Below are 8,667 nucleotides of genomic sequence, written 5' to 3'. Positions count from 1 at the left end.
TCTCTCTCCCTTTCCCTCTCCTTCTCTATCTCTCTCCCTTTCCCTCTCCTTCTCTATCTCTCTCCCTTTCCCTCGCCTTCTCTCTCCCTTTCTATCTCACTCCCTTTCCCTCCTTTTTTCCACTTTCCTTCTCCTTCCCCCTTTACTTCTTTTCATTGTCATTGTTTTCCTCCTCCTCTCTCTCTTTCTCTTTTTCCCTCTCCCTGTCCCACTTCCTATTCCCTACCACTCTCACTCTAACTCTTCCTTCTTCTCACTCTATCGCTCACTCGCTCACTCGCTCGCTCACTCACTCACTCACTCACTCACTCACTCACTCACTCACTCACTCACTCACTCACTCACTCACTCACTCACTCACTCACTCACTCACTCACTCACTCACTCACTCACTCCTTTCTTCCCTCGTCAAGTACTCCCCTCCCCCCCTACCCACCCCCACCCACACACCCCTTTACATGTGTCCCTCACCCCCCGGCCTCCATTCACGACCTGTTGCACACCCATATAAACATGCATATCCTTTCTCCTTCGCGACCTCTCCCTTTGCCTCCTCCTCCGTCCGCCGTAGGATGATCAGTATCCTTCTTAATCCCATTCTTCCTGCTCCCTTTCCCCCTCTTTTTCCCCTCTCTTGTACTGAGTCACCCCCCCCCCTTAATCCCATTCTTCCTGCTCCCTTTCCCCCTCTTTTCCCCCTCTCTTGTACTGAGTCATCCCCCCCCTTAATCCCATTCTTCCTGCTCCCTTTCCCCCTCTTTTTTCCCCTCTCTTGTACTGAGTCATCCCCCCCCTTAATCCCATTCTTCCTGCTCCCTTTCCCCCTCTTTTTTCCCCTCTCTTGTACCGAGTCCTCCCCCCCTTAATCCCATTCTTCCTGCTCCCTTTCCCCCTCTTTTCCCCCTCTCTTGTACTGAGTCACCCCCCCCCCCCTTAATCCCATTCTTCCTGCTCCCTTTCCCCCTCTTTTCCCCCTCTCTTGTACTGAGTCATCCCCTCCGTAATCCCATTCTTCCTGCTCCCTTTCCCCCTCTTTTTTCCCCTCTCTTGTACCGAGTCCTCCCCCCCTTAATCCCATTCTTCCTGCTCCCTTTCCCCCTCTTTTCCCTTCTTTTGTACTGAGTCATCCCCCCCTTAATCCCATTCTTCCTGCTCTCTTTTCCCCTCTTTTTCCCCTCTCTTGTACTGAGTCATCCCCCCCTTAATCCCATTCTTCCTGCTCCCTTTCCCCCTCTTTTTCCCCTCTTTTGTACTGAGTCATCCCCCCCTTAATCCCATTCTTCCTGCTCCCTTTCCTCCTCTTTTCCCCTCTTTTTTCCCCTCTCTTGTACCGAGTCCTCCCCCCCTTAATCCCATTCTTCCTGCTCTCTTTTCCCCTCTTTTTCCCCTCTCTTGTACTGAGTCATCCCCTCCGTAATCCCATTCTTCCTGCTCCCTTTCCCCCTCTTTTCCCTTCTTTTGTACTGAGTCATCCCCCCCTTAATCCCATTCTTCCTGCTCCCTTTCCCCCTCTTTTTCCCCTCTTTTGTACTGAGTCATCCCCCCCTTAATCCCATTCTTCCTGCTCCCTTTCCCCCTCTTTTCCCTTCTTTTTCCCCTCTCTTGTACCGAGTCATCCCCCCCTTAATCCCATTCTTCCTGCACCCTTTCCCCCTCTTTTCCCCTCTTTTTCCCCTCTCTTGTACCGAGTCATCCCCCTCTTAATCCCATTCTTCCTGCTCCCTTTCCCCCCTCTTGTACCGAATCCCCCCCCTTTAATCCCATTCTTCCTGCTCCCTTTCCCCTCTTTTCCCTCTTTTTCCCCCTCTTGTACCGAGTTCCCCCCCTCCCCCCCAATAGCCGACATTGTTCCCGGAAACTGCATTATGCATGACCCGCCGCAATATGTTTTATTCACCGAGCATGTTGGTTGGCATATATACTACACACCTTGTCATGCGGCCATGCACTTGGGCGACTGGGCGGGGAGACGGAAACACATAAAAGGGTAAAAAAGAACGCTGGGACGTACACGTATGCACGCATGCACGCACGCTTCCTCTCTTTCTATTTCTATTTCTCTTTTTTTCTCTTTCTCTCTTTCTTTCTCCTTCTCTTTCTTTCTCTTTCTCTCTCTATCTCTCTCTCTCTCTCTCTCTCTCTCTCTCTCTCTCTCTCTCTCTCTCTCTCTCTCTCTCTCTCTCTCTCTCTCTCTCTCTCTCTCTCTCTCTCTCTCTCTCCTTCCCTCATTCAATCCTATTCTTGCATCCCGCGCCAGTGTTAGCTAATGGCCTTGTATCTTCCCGTAACTCATTTACATACATAAATACACACGTCCTGTCCCTATCCGAGAAAATGTCTCCTTTCCTCTCTCAGGGGTCTCCCCCCTCTTTCCCTCCTTCTCTCTTTCTTTCTTTCTTTCTCTCTTTCTCTCTTTCTCCCTTTCTCCCTCCCTCCCTCCCTTCCCCTCGTGTTACCTCATCCTACCTTGACACCAACGCTTCCCACTCCCTAAACCCACTCCCTCCCCTCCAATTCCTCTTTCCTCTTTCCTGCCTCTCCTCTTTCTCCCAAACCCTTCCCCTCCTTCTCCCCAACCTTCCCCCTCCAACTCCCCACCCCCAACCCCCTTCCAATCTCCCCTCTTTCTCCCCAACCCTTCCCCATCCTGCCCCTCTTTTCCCCCTGCCTACCTCCTCTTTTTCTCCCCAACCCTTCCCCCTCCAACTCCCCATCCCCAACCCCCTGCCTACCTCCTCTCTTTCTCCCCAACCCTTCCCCCTCCAACTCCCCATCCTCCACCCCCTTCCAATCTCCCCTCTTTCTCCCCAACCCTTCCCCATCCTGCCCCTCTTTTCCCCCAACTCTCTCAAAACATCGTGAGTTGCTTCGTATCAACTTCCGCTCTTGCTAATAAACCGCCTCTTGATTCACTCTTGGCCAGACCTCTTCCTCCACGAAGCTCTCCTCTTCATCTTCCTCTTCCTCTTCATTTCCCTCTTCCTCTTCCTCTTTGCATCCCTCTATTCTTCCTGTCCTTCCTCCTGCTCTTCTTCCTCTTGTTCTTACTCTTCCTTTTTTCTCTTTGCGTCCTTCTCTTCTCTTCTGTTTCCTCTTCGCCTCCTTATCTTCCTCTTCCTCTTCGCATCCTTCTCTTCTGTTTCCCCGTTCCCTTGTTATTTTTATAACTCGTCTTTCATCTCCCGATCTTCGTTAATTAAGTCCTAATCTAAATATGGTTCCTCGTTCATTACGTCTTCCGCTCGGTTTCCTTTCTGTCTCTCCGTCTCTCTGTTTCTCTTTCTCTTTCATTTCTCTTTCTCTTTCATTTTCTCTTTCTCTCTCTCTCACTCTCTCTCTGTTTCTCTCTCTTTCGCTTTCAGTCTCTTTCTGTCTGTCTCTGTCTCTGTCTCTGTCTCTGTCTCGCTCTCGTTTTCTCTCCCTTTTCCTCTTCTCTCTTTCTCCCTCTTACACACACACACATTTTTCCTTCTTCGGCTTCTAAAGTATCATGATCGCCGTCTCCGCCCGTTTTATTTCCATGTTTTATTACATTATCTACCATCTCCCTGCTTTATTCTGCCTCCTTTCTCCCCGGCTTCTCGTCGCTCGCCTTGCTTCGCTTTGCTTCTCGTCTTTTTTTATATCTTGTTCCCTTCACTCACTTCACTCACTCACGTCGACGCATCGGATAACGAGAGTCACTGCCAAGTTTCCTTTCCTCCCCCTCTTTCCCCCTTCCCCCTTTCCCCTTCCCACCCTTTCTTCTTTTTCTTCTCTTTCTCTCTGTCTCTTTGTGTCAGCGCGTCTCTCCTTCCCCCCTTCCCTTTCCCCTTCCTTCTTTTAGTCTTTCTCTCTGTCTCTTTGTGTCTGTTTGTCTCCCCTTCCTCTCCCCCCTTCCTTCTCCATTTAATTTTTCTCTCAATTCAATCTTTCTCTCTGTCTGTGTCAGCATTTTTCCCCTTCCCCCTTCCTCCTCCCCCTTCCCCTTCCCCCTTCCTTCTCTTTTAGTCTTTCTCTATGTCTGTTTGTGTCTGTTTGTCTCCCCTTCCTTTCCCCCCTTCCCCCTTCTACCATTCCTTCTCTTTTAATCTTTCTCTCTGTGTCAGTATTTTCCCCTTCTCCCCTTCCTTCTCCATTTAATCTTTCTCTCAATTCAATCTTTCTTTCAATTCAATCTGTCTCTCTGTCTCTGTGTCAGTATTTTTCCCCTACCCCCATCCCGCACCCCCCCTCCCCTTCCTTCTCATTTTAATATATCTCTCTGTGTCAGTAGTCTCTCCTTCCCCCCTTCCCCTCCCCCTTCTCAACTTCATCTCTCTCTCTGTCTCTTTGTGTCTGTATGTCTCCCCTACCTTCCCCCCTTCCCCTTCCCCTCCCCCTTCCCCCTTCCCCCTTCCCTCTCAATTTCATCTTTCTCTCTGTCTCTTTGTGTCTGTATGTCTCCCCTTCCTTCCCCCCTCCCCCTTCCTCCTTAATTTAATCTTTCTCTCTGTGTCAGTACGTCTCTCCTGCCCCCCTTCCCCTTCCCCCTTCCTTCTCAATTTAATCTTTCTCTGTGTCAGTATTTTTCCCCTTCCCCCTTCCCCCTTCCTTCTCAATTCAATCTTTCTCTCTGTCTCTTCGTGTTTCTATGTCTCTCTGCTCCCACCCACTACTAACAAGTCCCAAAAAATCCCTTGCCACCCACGCTCCAATCCCTAATCCCTAATCCCTAATCTCTTATCACCAAGTAATTAGTCTCCGCACATCAGCCCCCTCGTCGTGACACCTAAAATCGCGCCCGCCCGCCCACGCGTGTCCCGGCGCGCTGGTGTGAATCGGCACTCGCGCGCCCGCTCCGTCGGTGGCTGCTTATCGCGCCGCTTCTCGACCCTCTTCCTCTGATAACGATAAGAGTGGTGGCTGGCTGGCTGGCTCGCTGGCTGGCTCGCTCACATGCTCTTTCTCCCTCTCTCCTTCTCCTTCTCCTTCTGCCTCTCTTTCAGTCTCTCTTTCTCACTCACTCACTCAGTCAGTCACTCACTCACTCACTCACTCACTCACTCACTCACTCACTCCCCCACTCACTCACTTATCTATTTACTTACTCCCTCCCTCCCTCCCTCCCTCACTCACTCACTCCCCTACTCCCTCCCTCCCTCCCTCCTTCCCCCCTCCCCCGGCACACTCCATTCACACACTCCAAGCATCGCCATCTTCGCTCTAACCCCCGCACGCACGCATGCACACACACAAATCCACGTTAGAAAGGAAAAAGAAAGGAGGTTCTAGCACCCCGCCTGTCGTACGACGTGAAACAGATAACGGGGGAATGTTTCGATGGCTTACTCACTCCCCCACTCACTCACTCACTCACTCACACACTCAACTCACTCACACACTCACTCACTCACTCACACACTCAACTCACTCCCCCACTCACTCACTCACTCACTCACTCACACACTCAACTCACTCCCCCACTCACTCACTCCCCCACTCACTCACTCACACACTCACTCACTCACACACTCACTCACTCACTCACTCACACACTCACTCACTCACACACTCACTCCCTCCCTCCTTCCCCCCTCCCCCGCACACTCCATTCACTGTCATTTACGAAAACAGAGCGCTTCTTTCGCATGACTCATGACGCCTGATTAGAGCGATGATAAGAGAGAGAGAGAGCGGTCAAGAGGTCAAGAGGTCAGGGGACAGACAGGTGGTTGGCTAGTCGCTCGCTCTGTGACAGTCGGTTTCGAGCTATCTAGAAAGACTAATAAATCTAATAATTTTGCGGCACACTTACCCTTTTTCATATATGTGTGTGTGTGTGTGTGTGTGTGTGTGTGTGTGTGTGTGTGTGTGTGTGTATGTGTGTGTGTATTTGTATTTGAGTTTTAGAGTGCGGCCAGATCCGACCAATAAAAGATATTCTCAAGATTAAAAAAAAAAAATAGGACGCCAGACTCGCCAGTACAAATGACGTTACTATCATACTCCAAAGTACCGCGGCACACAAAGGAGATAACAATGGCACGCACATACACACACAAACACAAACACAAACACAAACACACACAAACAAACACACACACAAACTTTGGGAATCACTGTTCTATAGACTAAATGAATGGAATCCAACCCCCTTCCATTTCCACTCAGTCGGCTCATCAGGGGCGGAATCTACCAGTCTGGACAGTCAGTCTGTCAGTCAGTGAGTGATTAGGCGAAGCACAAGCAGTCAGTCAATCCACGAGAGAAATTGCAAGAGGACACCAATTTCTTTTGATGATGTTATCTTTTTTCTTTTTTTGTTTCGTCCTTGAAGGGTGAAATCTACTCAACCCTTTTTTAGCAACGGCATGCAACATGGTGATTCTATTGCACGGGAAGTCTAATCTTTGAGTCATTGACCTGTGGATTCAGTCTCCTCTCGCTTCTTTCTTCTAGACTAATAGCAAAATGTAATAGAATTTCAATCTACATCTAAATAACAACAACAATAACAATTATATCAATAACAGTGATCATAATCTTAATAATAACAATAATGAAAGTAATAATAATAATAATAATAATAATAATAGTAATAATAATAATAATAATAATAATAATAATAATAATAATAATAATAATAATAATAAAATAACAATAATGAAAATACCAATAATAAAAATAATAGTGATAATAATAACAACAGTAATAATAATAATAGCAAGAGTAATAACAATAATGATGACGATAATAATAATAATAATAATAATAATAATAAAAACAAAAATAATGATATCAATAATAATGATTAATTGTTTCATGAAACAGGCAACCCAGTAGACTCAGAGAAGGGAGGGGAAGGGAGGGGAAGGGAGGGGAAGGGAGGGGAAGGGAAGGGAAGGGAAGGGAAGGGAAGGGAAGGGAAGGGGAGGGAAGGGAAGGGAAGAGAAGAGAGGGGAAGGGAGGGGAGGGACGGGCAGTGCCAGCATGTCCACTGCCAGATGTCCTAGTCACGGCAAAAGAGGGGGGAGGGATAGGGTAAAAGGGGGGGGGGGTGGAGAGGGGGGTGGAGGGAGAGGGAAGAGCAGGGAGAGGAGGGATGGGGGGGTGAGAGTGATTGTGGGTGCAGCACTTGTACGAGACCCATGGTCAAGGTCGTGAGAGAGAGAGAGAGAGAGAGAGAGAGAGAGAGAGAGAGAGAGAGAGAGAGAGAGAGAGAGAGAGAGAGAGAGAGAGAGAGAGAGAGAGAGAGAGAGAGAGAGAGAGAGAGACAGAGAGAGAGAGAAAGAAAGAGAAAGAGACAGAGACAGAGAGAGAGAAAGAGAGAGAGAGAGAAAGAGAGAGAGAGACAAAGAGACAGAGAGAGAGCGAATGAAAGAAAGCAACAAAACAAAGAACGAAAAACTCTGGAGAGAGAAGGAGGAAAAACCCAAGAGAAGATAATGATAATAAGTGTGACTCCGACAGAAAGGGAGTGACGCAAGAAGCAGCGAGAACACCGGAAACATTTCGGGAAAAAGAAGAAGGAGGTGGGGGGAGAAGGGAGAGGAAAAACGGGGAAAAGGAGAAAGAGGAGAAAGAGGAGTAAGAGAAAGAGGAGGAGGAGATGGAGGAGTAGGAGAAAGAGGAGGAGGAGTAGGAATAAAGAGGAAGAGAAAGAGGGGGAGGAGATAGAGGAGTAGGAGAAAGAGGAGGAGGAGTAGGAATAAAGAGGAAGAGAAAGAGGGGGAGGAGATACAGGAAGAGAAAATAGAGGAAGGAGGAGGAGATAGAGGAAGGAGGAGGAGATAGAGGAAGAGGAGGAGATAGAGGAAGAGGAGGAGATAGAGGAAGAGGAATGGATAAAGGAAGAGGAAGATGAAGAAAATTAGGAGAAAGAAAGAAAGAGAGAGAAAGAGGAGGAGAACGACGAAGAGGAGATGAAGGAGGTTGAGAGGAGCGAGTGAAGAGTGGAGAAGTAGGAGGAGGAGGAGGAGGAAGAGAACGAAGCAAAAAGGAATGGAATCTCCCGGGCGCCGAAGACGAAGAAGACTCGAGGACAAGATAATAAAAGACAAGATAATAAAAGACAAGATAATGAAAGACAAGATAACGAAAGACAAGATAACGAAAGACAAGATAATGAAAGACAAGATAACGAAAGACAAGATTGCGAAAGACAAGATAATCAAAGACGCGGCGTAAGGTTACTGTGCCAACACGCTGGCACCTGACACACAGATCCGTAGTGTTGTAGACACACAGAGAGAAAAAAGGGGGAAAGAAAACGGAAACCACAAACTTAGAAACAGGCCAGTAAAGACACACATCCAAACCAGCAAACAAGCTAGTAAACACATATATAAACACATACATCCAAACTAGCAAACAAGCCAGTAAACACATATATGCAAACAAACAAACAAACAAGCCAGTAAACACATACACACATCCAAACAAACAAACAAGCAAGTAAACACATTTAAACACACATCCAAACAAACAAACAAGCCAGTAAACACACACATAAACATACATATATACAAACAAGCCAGTAAACACAGACATGCAAACTAAAACGCGCGCGCGCACACACACACGCACACATACAGTCACAGTTTACAGTGACACTTTAACTGCTTAATGTGACTGAATAAATATAGACCGATATCAAATCACAATATTAATATTATCAAACATTTGAATATACAAATTAACAAAGGA

The sequence above is a fragment of the Penaeus japonicus genome, unplaced genomic scaffold (assembly GCF_977035675.1).
Source record: "Penaeus japonicus unplaced genomic scaffold, GWHDUDI00000001_assembly GWHDUDI00000001, whole genome shotgun sequence".
Taxonomy (NCBI): Eukaryota; Metazoa; Arthropoda; class Malacostraca; order Decapoda; family Penaeidae; genus Penaeus; species Penaeus japonicus.
The sequence above is the reverse complement of the archived record's forward strand: the minus strand, read 5'-3'. Positions refer to the sequence as shown.